At 37.8% G+C, this 18,275-nt stretch overlaps 1 pseudogene; it reads left to right on the top strand.

Annotated features, from left to right (window-relative positions):
- The window catches only part of LOC129244321 (uncharacterized), a 112,976-nt pseudogene extending 95,164 nt beyond the window's left edge, over positions 1-17,812 (top strand).
- The last annotated feature ends 463 nt before the right edge of the window (positions 17,813-18,275 follow it).

Genomic DNA, 18,275 nt, shown 5'->3' with positions numbered 1-18,275 from the left:
GCGCCATGCCACACTGCGAATGCAAAAATTGAATTTCTGCAACGAAAATTCTCGGGACGTCTAGTGTCAAAAAGAGGCGACATCGACTGGCCCCCGATCATCATCTTTCATCTTTCACATTTTTACCTTTCAATTCCTCTTTCCACTCCGTTTTGAGATTATGAATACACTTCATTATAACGAAATTCTAATTTATGAATTCCATCCCTGAATCTGAAAAGGCTTCAAAATATGCCCCTCAACTGTTATGGCCTCATCATTTGATGCATTTTTTAGGTCTGGAAACAGATACATAGAGGGAAATGAAATTGCTGATGAGCTTGCCAGGAAGGGGACTGAATAGGTCTCAGAGACCTCTTACCCGGTCATTGGCATCCCCCTGACTGCACAAATTATTTCATAGGAAAGCGCCGAAAAGATGAAACATTTCTTCATGTGCTATTTCGAAACCCACTTGGCCCCAGTAGAATATACGGAGGACTCAGATAGTACTTTCGACTCCTCGCCATTCAATTTCCAAACTCGTAGTTGTGTTTACCGGCTAGGGTTACCAATTGACCCCCATTGCAGAAGCTGTGGGAACCTTTCAGAGAAGGAGACTGTTGAGCGCTTTCGCTGTGAATGTCGGGGCTTGACAGCTAGACGATTAAGATCACTGGGTGCTCCTTTCTTCGACCGTCCGAGGCAGTGCGCCAACCTAAATCCCAGCAATCTTCTCCATTATATCAACAGCTCTGGCAGGCTGTGGATAACTGCCTATTTGAACTCCCTTAATGGTATCAAAACGGCGTTTTAGTGCTACTTGAGGAGTGCCAGACCGGCACTTTAACCCTTTCACCTACCTATACCTTCCAAAAATCCAAATTCAAGCACTCTACAAAACTGGATTTTTTCCATTGTAGAAAATACTGCGAGACGTCGATACTAACTGGATTGTAAAGAATGAATTGACAGATTGAAATGAAACTTCACAACTTCAAATCGGCTAGTAGCAACGCCCTCCCTTATCGAACCACAAAACTGTTTGAACGACCCAATAGGTTTAAACCTGTTCCACGTCTATTTCCTCAACAACCCAACTACCACTTTGAGTGATTAAACTGTTTGAAAAAATATATTTATTTTAATTTTAAAAACAAATCTGATCAAATTTCTAAAAATTCTCTACTCAGTTTTCGTAATTAAATATCACCAGCAAATATTTATTTATGGCCTCCAATGGCAACACAAACTTATTGCGCAAGTAAAACAACACAACATACAGCTAAATATTCTCGAATAGTGGAAATACGTGCTTTGATACAACTGAACAAGTGAAATATATAGCTGAACTAGTGAAACGGCAACACTAAGCAAACAACCACTTATAAAACATCAAAGTGACAATTTCGAGCGATAAAATTCCCAAACGCAATGCAAACAAAAATGAGTAAACTGAAATGTTGTACACTGGTTGGAATTTTTGTTGTTATATTTGGTTTGTGATTTCTTACTTTTGTTGTTTGGGTTTCGTGTTCAACTATGCACGAGTACTGTCGTACTATGTTTTGCTATGCGAAGAATTTCATCAAGTCCATACTGAATTTCAATTATTTTTACCAAAAAATTTCTCATATTCTCGTAAGCTTGTATATATTGGCTGAAAATGTGGATGTTTGGAGAAGTTTTGGCGTGGTAAAGCTAGGCGAAAAAAGCAACGCATAACACTTTGTTAAAGAGAGTTTCGGACTGTACGGAACACTGGCAATATGCAAAAAGAGGGCTGCAGACGTAACTGAGCGGCAGGCAGAAAAGTGTTCAGTAGTGGGGAACTGATGCGCTCATTTGTCATCGAAAATGTCACACAACAGCTACTACGTGCGACTTCCTTAAGCAGCTGCCTGAGGCATGAACACTGCGTACAGATCTACTTGGAGGCATTTGCCCACTTGGAGGCGTCGCTTCGGTGGAGACTAAGTTAATGTGTCACATCCGAATTCCGTTGACGATTGACTTGACTTTTGCAACACAAACTTTGTTTGCCAAGCAAGGAACTAAGAATGGAAGACCCGGAAGGAGACTTATTCAAATGTGAGCGAGTATGGAAGGCAAAGTCGGCAGGAAGACGCGCTATCCTGGCAACGTGCGCAAAACAACAAAATTCATAAATAAAACCAAAATTAAAAGTTATTATTGATACATAAACAAACAACAGTTACGCTAATATAATAGAAACAACAACAAAAGGCTGGTCGGAACTTGCAGTGAAATAAAAAACTATTAATACTATTATAGCCGGCCACCAGAGCGCCAAACAACCAACCAACCCAACACTCTGCTAGCCATTTGGAGCAGAGCAAAGCGGAGCGAACGGAAGCAAGCAAAATTATCATCATTTTTCTTAATAACAAATTCCAGACAAACTTACGAGTAAAACAAGTAAGGACCTCAACAGTAGCAGCGCAGGGGAAGTGAAGCAGTGAAAAGAATGAGTTTGCTACTAAGGAACATATGGCCGAACATTAGAGTATAGCAATGATGTAAGGGAGTCAGAATTTATAGATGCAGTTACCAACAAGCTAACCAAGCTGAGCGCAAAGAGGGGGCAGCACCAAAATGCTAGCTGCCGCTTAAGGCAAAACTTTTCCAAACAACAACAGGCGAATGAATGATGATTACGAGCAAGCGCTATAAGACAGTGCAGCCAAAAAGGAGGGGAAGCGCTAGTGACAATTGGAGTAAGTGAGAGTGCGAAAGAGTGAAGAGAGTTCGCTTGCTAAAGTAAATTGAAGGGGAGAAGAGCGACTCTGACATATGTTAACATCTTTAGGGAATAAGCTCTTAAATAGTTTACACTTTAAAAATTGAAATATATTTTATTTAGGATGCCACAAAAATATTTTACTCCCGTCAGGCGCACAAATGAGTGAAGCAGGAGATGAGAGAAATGAAAATTTTCACTTTCGAGTTTTGCAGGGCGAAGTAGTAAATAATAAACTACAGTGAGCTATGAATTTTGCTGCCAAGCATTTTGTATACAAACTGGCTACAAACGTAGTTGTGTACTTTTTTAAACTTTTAGAACACTTCAGCTAGTAAAAAGGGAAGAAGAGAGTCCTAGAATATAAATGCATGAGAATATAAATGAGATAAATATAATACAAGGTGGCGCAAAATTAATCATCAACTTTTTTCATGATTTAATTTATAATACAAGGTGGCACAAAATTAATCATCCATTTTTTTGCATACTTTTTTTACTAAATAAAAAAAATGTTTTAAATTATAAAAATCTTTATTTAGACATTTACCCGCTCCACTGCTTATCTGCTTGTCTACTGCAGCTGTCTACTTCATCATCATCATTGTTGGCTGGTCAACCCTGGTCGGGTCTTCGCCTGCTGTAGCATATGAATCCAATTGTCTCGTGTTCTCGTCTCTGTGTCCTCCATACTCGAGATCCCTATAAGCTCACATCTTCTTCTATACCGTCAATCCGTTTAGATAGATTGGCGGGCGGCCCCTTCTTCTCTGTCTAATTCACAAGTGTCAAATATGATTAACAAAGGATGCCATTTCCAAAAATTATACATATTCCAATAGGGTGATCAATTTTGCGCCTGCTTGTAAAAATGGAACCATTAGCATTTAAAAAATGTTTCTTTCGTAGATTACCTGGAATTGCTGGCGAAATGCAGGAAGAATTCTCTCTGAACTAAAGGCATTTTATATAGAAATAAAAAAAAAACAAGCAAACAAAAATGTGTTGCCCAACATGGAAGTCTCACATTTGAGTTTAGCGCTGATAAAAGTCAGATATAGCCGGACCGACTGCCGAGTAAGGGTTTCTAGGAGCTCCAAAATTCACGCCAGTTCCTACGTAAAACGGAAGCTCAATCTAATCGACAACCGAAGTAGACGCTTTTAGATGCCCTCCATCTAAAGTCGATATAGTATGAGTTTTTAAGGGTTCTTAACTTTAATCCAACTCCTAAACAGAAAAATCAATCGAGTTAAGATCCCAAGATTCGCCGAAACTGAGTTCCTGGAGGTGTAAAAGCTCACTGTAATGGCAACGGAAAAGGGCAGCCCAAACGCGTTGATAGCCGAGGCATGGAAGGTGTGAGGAATTTTGAGATACCCAGATTTGCACTAGCCTCAACTAATGTGTGGCTACATATAATCAAGCTCTACCGAGTCTGAGCTTTTGGAGATGCAAAACTTTAGCCAGAAGGCCGAACCGACCCGAGGATCGAAATAAGAGCTTTCTAAGATCCCGACATTCGCTAAAATATTGTCTAATGTGGAGATTTTCTGAGCCTGAGACTCCGAACCTTACAGCAGCGTCAATGGAAAAAAAAAACTAATCGAGTTCATAGCCGAAGTATGGAAGTTTTTTGAGATTTTGGCATTCGCTCCAACATCGTGAAAAGTGGGGATATCCGTAAAAGCGTGCTACCGGATTTGAGTTGTTAAAGGTGCTAAAACATCAATCTACTGTTGCTGTAAATAGGAAGGGCAATCGAGCCGATCACCGAGTTGTAGTTTTTAGTGATCTTGGCATGCGTTCTAAAATCATCGAATGTGGATATATTAACAATTGATCCAACTGCATACTCGTTAGTTTCTGGAAGTCCCTAACTTTGTTACAACGTTTATAACTTTTATGGACAGACCTTACACTCAATACTGTGTACTCTTTCAGACCAGGAATCGAAGCATTGTTTTGCTTATCAGACAGCTGTGATGTGGAACAGCGGCCACCTCGAAACTAAATGCTTGAAATCATGCAACTTGAGTATCTCTAAAGTAGGAGATTCTGTAGTAGAATTGGTAGACTCTAATAGCACATTCTTTGAATGAAAACGAATGAGTATTTTCTCCCGGGCTTGACGAGAACTAAGTCACTTGCCACTTACAAGTCTCTTACAAAGCGTCACATGGGTTATTGTGCCACTAAGTTTTGTCATCGAGATCCTTCAACGGTAGGCTCTGGAAACATGCAGCTTCAATAGAGTCCGGCCAAAGGGAGAGTAGCCTTAAATTAACTGGTTTCAAAGGACATCAGAAGAGGGAGTATAAAGATAGCATCCGAATGAAATCAGTGACTGTCAGCTGCTTGTAAATAACCCTTATTTTTAGTAATCTAACCCTGATTTAATGCGGATATCGACCTGGAAGGTCAAGAATATACCAAATTTTTTCTCTCAAATAGTCCATGGAGAAATGTTTTGGGCACCACATTGAGCCTACGTATGCTGTTTATTGATTTTGAGCAAGCTTTCAGTAGCACAATGTTTCATTTTTCTACATCCCAAGCAAAGTAATCAGAGTAGTGATGGTGACTTCGCAATAAACTGTAACAAGAGTTATCATACAAGACAATAAACTTGAATACTTCAGAATTAAAACTGGTGTAAGACAAGGGAATACACTTTCATTAACGATTTTGAATCTTATGCCATGCTGGGCCATCGATGAAGTAAGTGACACAAAACGAACCTACCTAAAAGACCTGAAACAGGCCTACCCAATTATTCACATACGCGATTATTCTTTTGCCCGACATACCAATGGTCAGAAAAAACGTCCACGCCCTATCCAAAACCTTCGTGGATATTGAAATTGCAGCTGGTAGAATTGGCCTTAAAATCAACGAAGATAAGACAAAATATATGAGGATGTCCAGAGAAAATAAGTCAAAATCAGACAAACTAAAATTTGGCGAGCTTTTTTTTGAAATCGTTGAATCCTTTGCCTATTTAGGCTTCAAACTGAGTAGAGACAATTCAAGTAGCCTCACCATCGATGAGAGAATTCAAGCAGCCAACAGATCGTACGCGTCACTAACATACCTCTTCAAATCGGAACTACTAAACAGACAAAGCAAATTGGCTCTGTACAAAACCATCATTAGACCAGTTTTATGCAATGGAGCTGAGTCCTGGACCCTAATTGAAACAGATAAGGCAAAACTGCAAAATTTTGAATGAAAAATATTCAGAAAATACGTAGAAGAAAAATGTAGAAGCCAGGGCGTTCAACACTAGAGCAAGAGGAAGACCGAGAACAAGATGAGCTGCCGAACTAGAGAAGGACATCAATAAACTTGTGATAAGGAATTGTATGGAGATGTATGAAGCTCCCATGGCCAATGCTCACAAAGCGCTAAAGTGTCAAAAGATCATGACGATCACCCTGATTTAGATCTATGAACGCTACGCGACGATTGCCGAAGTGGCCGGTGTGACAAAGGAGAAGGCAATATACAGGCACCTTATGTGTCACGGCTCGGCACTTAGCGGAAGAAAGCTGAGAACGCTCGACAATAAAGATTTCATAAGAGTATCTTGAGCATACATCGCGCAGGAGAAATAAAAGGAGTGACTGCCTTCCTCCACCCTCTGCATTTTAGTAATTTTTTTAATATCTAGTATAAGTTTGAGTAAATGCGTGATGTTCACGCGACTGAATAGCACCCCAGCGGTGCATAATAGCACAGCAACAAAAGCAGCAATGGCAACAAAACTAATACGAAACATTTTTTATCAACTTGCATTATGATTTATGCTACTTTTAGCATCAACTTTAAGCGCATTATAAGTATAAATAGGATTTACCCAAAAATACGATAAAATATATTACAATAATTTACAGACACACACATACGCACGCGAGAAAGCTTCTCATACACAAAAGTGAATTACATATTAAAAAATAATGCACAATGCAAAGCTGTATTTGTGGAAGCGAAAAACTTTCAAGTAAAGTTTTTGTATTTCTACTTGTGTGCTTGAGAATACAAATACACATACGTATGTGCATGTATATATGCACATGTTACTTAGTAATGTATATAAATAAATGTGAGTAGAAAAGACTTCCCGCCAGTGCCAGCCACTGAAATTGCTATCAGTCAGCGTCTTGTGTAAATCATGCGCAAAAGCTTTGAATGAAATCCTCAAAATCCTTGGGTGATCGTGGCATGAAATAAATTCAAAATTATGTATGTATGAGCGGGCACAGAGTTATTTATAACTACCCATATTTACAAATTTGAACGCATGCGACGCATGAGGAATCAAGTATAATGAAAAATGACAGTGAGCTGCCGACAATCGGAGAGTAGTGTAGAGAATTCGTAAAAATGTTCGAAGCTACACCAGCAGTGAATTAGTTGCATGCTATTCGAGCGCAGCGCGAGGCAGCAGAGAGAGAATTTGAGGAGCATTATATGGCGAGGCGACAGCTGAGGAGAGGAAGAGCAAGCGGAGTGTGTAATTAAGTGAGTGTAAGCATAATGGTAACAGGAAGTGTTCCGAAAATAAAATAATATAATAATAATAAAATTAAGTTGAGAAATATTTCTTCTCATTTCATTACGAGTAAATGAGCGACCGCCGTAGCCGAAGAAGTTGCCAATAAACGATGAGAGGTCGCAACACTGGATGTTTCTTTGGATCAGGGATGATAGATACCAGGTTTGCTCGATAGGTATGGTGAAACAAAATGTTTGAGGGGAACTTTGGATTCTACGTTATTCGTTTTGTGTATCATAAAATTTAGCTTTAGCTTAGTAAAACACAACGTCGGCATATCTGTCAAACTCGCTCAGAGCCGTATATCGGTCTGCTAGGTAGTACACCTCTAAAAATCTTTTCACCATGAGTTTGGGTTGGGCTAAAGAAACGCACTTCGGCTCAGGGAGCCTTGCCATGTTTCAGGGGGGTTGATATTGCCACAGTCTCCTGAAACCGACTAATGCTCGAAGTGAATATCGGCAACTTTCTAATATCCAGTGATCTGACATCCTCAAGCTCATTAAGGAAGTATCTGCAAGTTCAAGTTCTTCGACTGGATAATGACAGGTCGTGAAAGAAAAGATGTTGTTTAGTCTTATCCTCCTACACATCTTTCCTACTTCCACGAAAGGCTTTCCAAGAGAAGCGATTAATTCTTTAACATGGGTGCAAATTACAAAGGCCACAGAAGTTTTCAATGCTTTCGTGTACAAGAACACTCGAGATGGATTTTTCAGTATATTTTCAGGCAGAGTACAAATCTGGCATCTAATACCACCTTGAACAAAGAGTTCTCGGAACAAAACAAGCGCCAGGTGTAGAGCGTCACCTCCACTAATTTGAGCTCGTTGTTTTTGTTTCCTTTTCGTACTAGGTTGCCACACCTGTGATTAATATTTCTACCAATTCTCCAGTGCTTGACATTTGTAAAGCTTACGCCTTGTTGAGTAAGCCTACTTGTACGCGTGTTGCCCATTTTTTACAATTTTAAAAATTGATTTGAATTAGCAACAACGAATTTGTATTAAATTTTGCGTTAAAAATGGATTCAATGATGGGAAAACCTTCGAAACGGTGGGTATTTCAGTAACAATACGCTAAAATCCTCCATCGAGGATGGGAAACGTAGTGACAGACCGTCAAAATCGAAAACTGACAAAAAACAACAATGAAGTGATATTCAAAGTGAGTGATCCATAACCGCTAATTAACAACCAAAGAGCTGGGAGAGCTGCTTATGGATCTGTTCGGGACATTGAAGTTAATGATTTGAACAAAAGAACTGAATTTCATACAAAGAAGGGGCCGCATTGATATCGCCAAAGACATGATTTCCAAGGCTGAGTCCGACCCAACTTTCATCAAACACATAATTACGGGAGACGAGACGTAGTGTGCTGAGTGAGTGGAGAGCTCCAAAAACCAAGACACCACCTCGTTTTCAGTAAAAAAAGAATGCGATGCTCCCGATTTTTATGGATTACAATGGTAATTCTCGCCAGAAGGTTACACACTTGATATGGTATATTATTTTGGTTTTATGAGACGTTGGCATAAAGCGATTCGCCAAAACACAAAGGATTTGGGGGAAAACAAATCGTGAATTTGTTCAACATGAAAGCGCAGCGTCGCACAGCCCCATCATTATCCGTTAATTTTTAACCACAAATGAAACGCATATCATCCAACAGCCATCGAATTCATCTGATATGTTTTCCTTCGATTTTTTCAACTTTCCTTTTTCAGTTTGAGCATACAAAAACCCAAACTTTTTGAGCACATCATAGGTAGACTTGCCTAAGGAGCGCATTCAGGCCTCACGAGCTTTCATCGTCACAGGAGTGGACTACTGCGGTCCATTTTATTTCAAGCCCGAAAACCGCAATAAGTCCGTCTGGTGAGGGACCTTTCAACTGGTGATTTCTTAGAAGCCCTCAAGTGGTTTAAGGTCACACGAGGCGTGCCGAGCTGTATTTGGTCAGACAACACAATCAATTTCGTAGGCGCTAAGAACGAGTTGAGTGACCTAAAACGCCTACTCCTAAGCGAAGAGCACCGCGGCAAGGTTCACGTTCACGTTCAACAATGGGTCTCACTGGCGATTTATACCTCCTCGTTCACCACATTCCGGCGACTTGTGGAGCTGAATCCAACGCTGGCATTAGTGCGTTCTAGTTGATTGGGAGTACTTTGAAGAATTAACTTGAGTTTTGAATTTTCTGAATTTAATCTGGGAACTTTTTGATAAAGGTGGTATTGCTCACCGCGTCAAAATTTTGAATAATGCGAGATCGATGTAAACATTTTTGTGCATTTTATGGGAAATCAAAAACTAACAGCTGATGCTTTAAGTTTTTCCGTTTTTGCAGTGTGAGATATGCGATAAAAGTTTTCAAAAAATAAAAAAAATATTATAGTTTCGGAAAAAGAAGTGTTTCCAACAACAACACAGCATACTTCTATATTCACTGGCATAACTGCCGATTCTGCATCTTCTTAAAGGGCCTCCCACTATTCTTGGCCCTCCCCTCTCTCCCCTATTCATGTGCACTGCTTACTTACTTCACTCCTCTGCAGCCTCCCGTCCTCGTGCTCATTTATATTATTTACATTCCACTATTTTCAACAGTTTTGTGTTGCATGCCTCTTCTTCTTATTTACCCATATCCAATTTATTTTTTTTTTCTTTTTTTCTTGCTACTGCCGCTGCAGCTAAGCTGCATAAGAATTTAATAATATCAACACATTCCATGCGATTTGATGTAATGTGGTTGCATTGGTGGTGGCAGCAGCCAGAATACCGCATACCATTAGTTCTTTTTTTCTTGTTGGTGATTTTGTTGTTGCATGCATTACTAGTGCAATCCCAGCATGGCAGAGCTGATGATGCAGGAGACGAGAGAAGGCAAACTAAAATGGAATAAATAATAAAAAAGGAAAACTATTTGTATGCGGTGGCGAGGGTTGGGTCAGAGAATGCGAGGAGGAGAGCAAGAAAAATTCCATCAAGAGAAAGCTGCATAATAAGTAGCGCACTGAGGAGGTTTAAGGATTCGTAATGGGCAAGTTGAAAGTAAGTTATGTGGCAACATCATTTGTTGCACCTGTTCGTGGCGTTCTAAAATCTCTACCATCTCGCCATATGTCTTCCCACTTCATTGCTGCACCACACTGCCGCCCCCAGCGATTCAGCTTTGCTACTTTAATGAGCGTAAATCGCATTGCATTACTGCTTGGCGTTGCATGTGGCATGTGGCATGTTGCAATGTAGTTGGGGATGTGCATACTGTAGTTAGGACAAATGTAGTTATTTTTGTTGCATTAAAAGTGCCACAAGCACTGACTGTCAGTCAGCCAGCCAGTAAGAGAGTGCAGCGACACGGAAGAGTGGTGCAAGTACACAGTGCCACAAAGAGTAGTGGCATCAAGTTGCACGCTTTGGTGTATGTGTATGGATGTGTTTGTGGCATTCAGCCGCTTGCTGATGACACAAATGTTGACAGCACGTCAACGACTGCTGCTGCAACAACACTATAAGCCGTTAACTTGCTGCTGATTGCTTCTGCTTCCCACTGCTTCCAAGCTGCCACTGACACCGCTTCTACTTTTTGATATTCTGCCTCAATTTTTTCTTCTCCTTCTACTTAATTCATTTCAGTTGCATGCAACTCAAGTATTCATACGCTGTTAAACATGATTGAAGCGCTTTAGCGGCTTTTCCATTTAAATGGTGCATGTTGCATGCCGCATTCGTGAGTGCATACAGCATGCAGTGGCTGTGCAAATATTTGAAGGTGTATGTGAAATGTGTTTAGTGATTTACGTTTTTTTCTCTCTCCTCATAATCTAACCAACTTTCATATGTAACAACAACAAAGCTACCTAGACTCGCACATGATCTGCTCTTTGATGCCACAAATCAGCTAATGTTGCAACAGCATTGCCCTCCTGTCCTCTTACATTTTTCACACTCACTTTGTGTACTCGTCATGTTGCAGCATTCACACCTGTCCTTTCTTGGCTCCCTTGCAACACAAATTCCAAACCAACAAAAGCGGCGTTTCTCGTCTGTTAACTTATCATTTGTTATTGCTGTATTTGCAATGCCACTCGCCCAAACAAACCACACGTAGAGCTCTCCAAATTATCTGATTTTCAAGGCACTCACGCAAACTATCTTCTCCTCACACTAGTAACCACCGCTCTCCCAAATTACTACTTAGTACCACTTGTTGCTTTTGTTGTTGCCGCTTGCTGCGTAAACAATTCGCTTGACGTGACAGCAGGTTCCCTACTTTTTGATAAGGTGTGGGAATTCTACATACTTGCAATTTCCTACTTTCTATGGAAGCTACCACACACCAAACTCAACACTTTCCCCTACAACCGAAACAGTTAAGTTTTCTCGCATAGCTTGTCATCTGCAATACACCCCTGTTGTTAAGCTCGGCAGTGCATTATTGGACAACGTGGAGCTATCAAGAGGACAGTTGCTTATTTGGCAATTTTTGGCAGCTTCACTGTTTGATTGCTCAGCACTTCAACACTGCAGTGTGTGTGCGAGTTCGAAATCCATGGGACATACTATAGTTCGTGAAATGTTGTTGTTGCTGCGTACTTCAGGTGAATCAGTTGAAGTCTCATGGCGATAATGTTGTGAATAGAGTGAATAGAGTTTGTCGAGCGATATGGAACTTTAGTTGAAAACAATTGAAATTGAATTGAAAAAATATCGAACTTTTGTTATATGGAGAAAAATTATCAAAAAATTGTCAAACATCAACGAAATTTTTGAGCTACTTCAAACTTGCACTAAAATTATATGGGCAATAAAACTGCGTACCTCCTTTTTTTTGAAATTCTGGTTGAAAAGTTCAAAATTTTTAACAAAATTTTTCGAATTTTTATAAATACTTTCAAAAGTTTGAAACGCTGATTTATATGAGACTCTATTTAAAAAAAATTAAGAACTTGAAAAGAAAATCAAATGAAAAAGAGCCTAAACTGGTCAAAATGTTGTGGTACTATAGTTTTCTTGCGAGCTGTACTTGAGTTCGGTTTGACCTAAAATGATTAGTGAGTGAGGCCCTTCATTTCCCTAAAAAATAGTTAAACTCTTTATTTGCAGAAGAGTTTCTAATCTCCCATCGAACGCGTCCCCAGGTGAAGGATAGGGCTAAGTTCGGTAGATATACAGGGTAGTTGGGAAATAAAATACCACCCGCGAACCAAGAGCAAACACCTGCTTGGAGGTGTAGGTAGTATTTCTATCACTAAGCCGCCCTGGCGGGCTAGAACCAACTTGTCTAAAATTTTTCATGCTATCGAATCGTCAAATTCACTGTCTCGTATACAAAAATCAAACCCGTTGTTGACGACCTTTGGCTATCATATGAGGACTAAGATAGGATTCTGGAATATTAAAACCTTCTTTCATTGCCACTAAAACTAACGTACAAATTTCTTTACTCTTCTTCACCGGTTATATATTACAACAAACTTGATTGAAGCATCGCATATGAATTTATGCGCAATGCGACTGAAAATCCTAACTACAAACCCAATGAAAAATGTGTAAATTTCACTGGCAACAATAACTCCATATAAAACAACTCGTTTCACACTCGTTCATATCTCGACGTATCCAAGGCACATAAATCAGCCAAAATATCGATGCCAACGGCTGGTTGGCCGCTAGCGAATAGTGGGTGAAATCGAACTTTAATTTAAACGGAGGACAGCTGACAGGCATTTCACTTGTGCAGCGCCAAGTGGACGCCTTCGGTTCTTAGGTATTGAAATGGGCAGCTCGGGCAACAGAAATAACAAAGTCGCCAGCAAAGCAAAATTTAAAACGATAACAACATGTTGAGCGACCACAGCAACAAAATACGATACCAGTAATGCTGTAGTTATAGTTACAACGAATGTGGCATGACAGCGGCGTCAGTTGACAAAAAAAGCCAGAAATCTATTGAGAATGCGGGCGACTTCTTGGCTGGCTGGCTTGTTTGGTGAAGTAGATTGTGGCACAAAGGTGAAGGCGAGGTAGTTTTGGGAATTCCACGGACAGGCTTGGGAATTATCAAATACTTTGAAAAGATACAACAACAAGTACAAGAGTAAATAAGAAATTGGTTAAATATGTGTGTGCAATTTATATTTAGAAAATTTTTAGTTTTCCTTAATTAAAATTGGTATTCCCAAAAATGTACGTAAAAAATTAAAAAAAAAAAGATTTAATAAAAATTAGCTTAAATTAGATACTATTATCGTAAAAATATTCCATATTTCATATTCTAAAGCGCATAACTTTACTTATCAAATATTTTTTAATTTGTTAGTAGACAATGAAGTTAAAGGGTTATATACACTTGTAAGGCTGAAAAATCACATTTTTTGAGAATTTTTTACAAAGAACGATTTTATTAAACAAAAAAAATTTTTAATAATTCAAATAATGTCTACTTTAAAGTTAATTATAGCACGTCAAGCTAGTGAAAATATTGAAGTGCACGGCTCCTGCAGATGATCTCCCAAGCGTCCTCCAAAAAAAGCGTTCGGCTGGGGACAAAATATCTCCGGTTTGGATTATCTGAAATCGAAAAACCAATTAGATTATTTTTCTGGATAGATAAATCTAGGTTTAGTCGAAGGAATAGTCCAAATTTTAATTTTTGATAAAAAAGAGGCCATAGGAAAAAAGTCGAATTATCTACAAATTTTCGCGAAAAATTGCCTAAAAAGCTAGAAAAAATCATCAGAACTCTTATTTCTTCGATTAATACCTGGAGAATATATCTGAGAAAGTTCTGTTGAAATTTCAAGACGATGGGTTTAGCCGTTTTTGAAGAATCATGTCCACCGACTTCGAAAACACGGTCTTGAGAAAAACGCGTTTAAAGTTTGAAAAGCACTTTACATAGGGTAAGAATTCATGCATGTGGCGCATTCTTAAATATATGTACGTTAAGAAAATAAAATACAAACAAAATCGATTTTATTTTAATTCTAACTGTATGTAAGTGGTTATAAAAAAATAAATAAATAATTGGCGCGTACACTTCTGTTAGGTGTTTGGCCGAGCTCCTCCTCCTATTTGTGGTGTGCGTCTCGATGTTGTTCCACAGATGGAGGGACCTACGTCCAGGTTATATACGTCCAGAATTTTCAAAAAATCGACTTTTTCGATATTTTGAAAGTTTATGTAGTATCTTAAAAATATGCTGTGAAATTTTCATGCGAAAATTTTCAATATTATAGCTTCTGCAGCCCATTAACTGGGTAGAGAACTGTCCGCGCGCTCCTGTGCCTCAAACTTTAAACTCGTTTTTCTCTTAACTCCTTTTTGCGGCACGGTCTGCATGATACCTTATATATCATAGTTTGATGCGGCTTTTTTTTAAATATTCGAAAGTGTTTTCTCTATAGATTTGATTTTTGATATTTTTATTAAACAATTTTATAAACATGATTAAAGTGTGACATTTATGACGTAAAACGCATACTTTTTTTAAAACACCGTAAATTGCAAAAATTTTCGAAATCCAACAATCCGCCTCAACAACTATAACCACAACTTTATTTTACAAGGATTTTTTTACTTTTTACAGATCCATCAACATTTCAAGGAGAAATGATGCAGATCGCGGAGCAACTTTTTTCATTCTACTTTGCGTCACGTTATTTTTTGTACACTAAATTTTGTAAAGAAAAATTACGCTACTGGACGTATGTAAATACGTCCTTAAAATATAGATTTATAAATAAAATATAAAATATGTAAAGTTATAAATTTTTATTTTTTTTTAACTTTTATTTTGTATTTTTCCTTAAAAATGCGTAATCGAAGTAAATGGCCCCAATGCGTAATTATTTCAAAAGTGAAACATTTTGCATAATTTCCTTTTTTTTTATTTTTTAGTTGACAATTTTGTATATTCTATTAAGTAAAGAAAATGTTTGTACCCTCATATTGAGTACCAAAAAAAAATAATTTTTCGATAATTTTTTAACCCTTTTTCATCAACGTTCCAAATGCGCGTTACCAACACTTTTACTATTTAATCAGACTTTAAGAAAAAATAGTTTATTGTGGATTATTCCGTTCCTGATGCTAAGAGAGAATTTTTATTCGCGGGCTCTTCCGTCGTATGATGCAAAAGGGTTAACATTAAACATTTATTTTTATTTTATTTTAATTATATAATTATTTTAATTATATAATTATTTTAATTATATAATTTAATATATTTAACAAAGTAAATTTCTTATTGAAAAATGTACGCGTGAGTGTTCTTTTGTATAATAAATGTATATAAAATTTGATCTTTTATTAAAACTAAGATTTTTTTATGTTGTTTATATAAAAAACGCTTGAAAAACTCTGATATTTTAGTTTGGTTTCCCTGTTTTTTTTTTTTTTGTTTTTCATTATCACTTAGCTTTGCCGATTTTTACCAAAAATAATAATTTATGTTTTGGTTTTTCTTTTTCTAATTTTTTTTTTTTTTTTATTATCACTTCAGTTTTACCATTTTCCTCAAAATAATAATTGGTTTTCTTACTTTTTTTTTTAAATTGTCACTTCAGTTTTATCATTTTACCAAAAATAATAATTTGTGTTTTGGTTTTTCTTTTTCTAAATTTTTTTTTTTCGTTTTCACTTCAGCTTTACCACTTTCCTCAAAATAATAATTGGATTGTATCTTGTTTTTTTTTTCTTGAAAAAGTTCTCTGCTTTCATCAGCTTTGCCATTTTCCTAAAGATAATAATTTTGTTTCCTTTCGAATATCATCGTTTTGACAAATTTGGAGTTTTTTCGTAAAACTAGACTAGTTTTTAAAAAATCATTTTTAAGGTAATTTTAACTTGCAAAAAAGCGCCCAAAAATGTTGGCGGTTTCATTTTTAAATTTCTTTCGTGACACATTTTCTGCGGCAAATTTATTTTTCGAATAGCACCTAAGAAATATTTATTTAATTTTTTTCCAAGGTTTTTTTTTTGTTAAAATTTTTTTTAATTGAGACATATTTTTTTACAAATTTGCACCTATAAATTTTTCACCGCTGAGTTAGTTATTTTGGAAAAAAACCCAGAAAATAATAATATTTTCAGAAAATTTTGCAGTTTTTAAATAAAAGGTTTTTTTGTTTGTTTTTATTAAGTCTTTTTCCCACTAACCTCGTTTTTATAATGAAATACACTTGAAAGCCCATAATTTTTCAGAAACTCGGAGGTTTTCCTTTGACTGACAAGAGGCGACCACTACTAGAAAAAACGTTTTCTATTATTTGTTAATTCATGGTCTCAGTGGGTTTCGTCGTAGTGAAGTCTTTCACGTAACTTCGTATGCAATAACCCATATCTTAGCCCTAATATTTTCATCAGTGCCACACATGGAAAGCGAATATATTTCTGTCTGACCAACAAAAGAATTTTGTTGCTGCCTTCTATGCTTCGTCTAGCTTCTGAAAGTATAGTTCGTTTCTATTTCGATTTCTCAATTTTTTGCTCTAATCCTGGATATTATTACACATGTTTGCCAATCATCACCGATTTTAGTATTTTTTTTTTTTTTATATTGGCTGCGAACCCCCAAAATAAAAACAAGAAGCAACAAAACGGAGCTGCATAGCAGCAGAAAATAAACACCGACACCCGGCAAACGTAAAAGTATTTGATTATGCATGCATGCATGTATGCATGTATGTGTATAAGTGTGTATATCTGCCACCGCTAACGAACAGCTCCTGCCGCACCATAGCCCGTTTTCTAATCGTATTGAAAATGTGATATATCGCAACAGAGAGTATAGCGCCGGTATAGCAACGGACCCAAGGGATATATTCGAACACCGCAAGCAAAACATATACACACATACACGGCTGCCTGCCAAACAAACAGCCTGCTGCACAAACATGCAGCGCACTTTAGCGCATAGGCACTCACACAGACACATACGCAGAAAGGAAAAAGCATGGAAACACTCGACACTTGGCAGTTGGCAGTTGGCACATTTGTAATAATATACCCTGGTGCATTTACCGATGCTGCCACGCCCACCACTCCAGCACCAGTTCCCAGCCCAGTGCACTACTTTCCATTCGATTTGTTTCCAGTTTTCGCTTGCTGTTTACTATTTGTGTTTGTTTGTATTTGTGTTGTCCTATAGCTACTGCTGTTCAGCTCCTTCGTCCATTTGTTTTTATTGTTTTTGCATTGAACATTGAAAATGTGAAATCGAATTCGAATCGCATTCGCTAAACGAAATGGAATGAAATGAAATTCTTCGCAAAGAAAATTGCAGAGGCGTCGAATGATAAGTGAATTTGGACAACATCGAATGCTGTTCAACAACAACCACAGCAACAACAGCGACAACGATAACTACAATGAACATTACAGCAACAACGGCAAGAGTCAACAAACGAAATCACCGGCGACAACCATAAAAGCTTGGCAAATATGTGCTAACAACAACAACACCAGCAACAATGATGCACATCAGCTAAAGCAACAAAAATGTTGAAAACAATTCAACAGCAGCAACAGCAACAGCAGCAGCATCATTGCAAGCAACAATCCAATTGCACGACAAAACAATACGGAAACGAACGAAAATCATTCGAGTGCGCTCAGTATGATTGAATCAAGGAATTACATTGCGATTTCATATGTCTCCCGCGGCTGTGGTGTAGCCGATGGCAATGCATGAGGCGGAAGGACTTGGTGGCGAGAAGGGAGGATGAAGATAGTGGTAAATTGAGAGGAACGCTAGAAGCGTCCAGCGAGTGTTGTGTGAAACGGTTAATCATAAAAATCAACACCGATTACCCGATCAAATGCACAAAATTCGTTGCCACTGAAAACGTCATAAGGCATACAAAGTGAGTGACATAATAATAAGGCTGCCACGATCAGATCAGTTTTGACTAAATATATTTTTTCAATTAACTTTAATTATTTTTAATAAAAATAGGTTTCATTTTATA

The sequence above is a fragment of the Anastrepha obliqua genome, chromosome 4 (assembly GCF_027943255.1).
Source record: "Anastrepha obliqua isolate idAnaObli1 chromosome 4, idAnaObli1_1.0, whole genome shotgun sequence".
Taxonomy (NCBI): Eukaryota; Metazoa; Arthropoda; class Insecta; order Diptera; family Tephritidae; genus Anastrepha; species Anastrepha obliqua.
The sequence above is the reverse complement of the archived record's forward strand: the minus strand, read 5'-3'. Positions and strand labels throughout refer to the sequence as shown.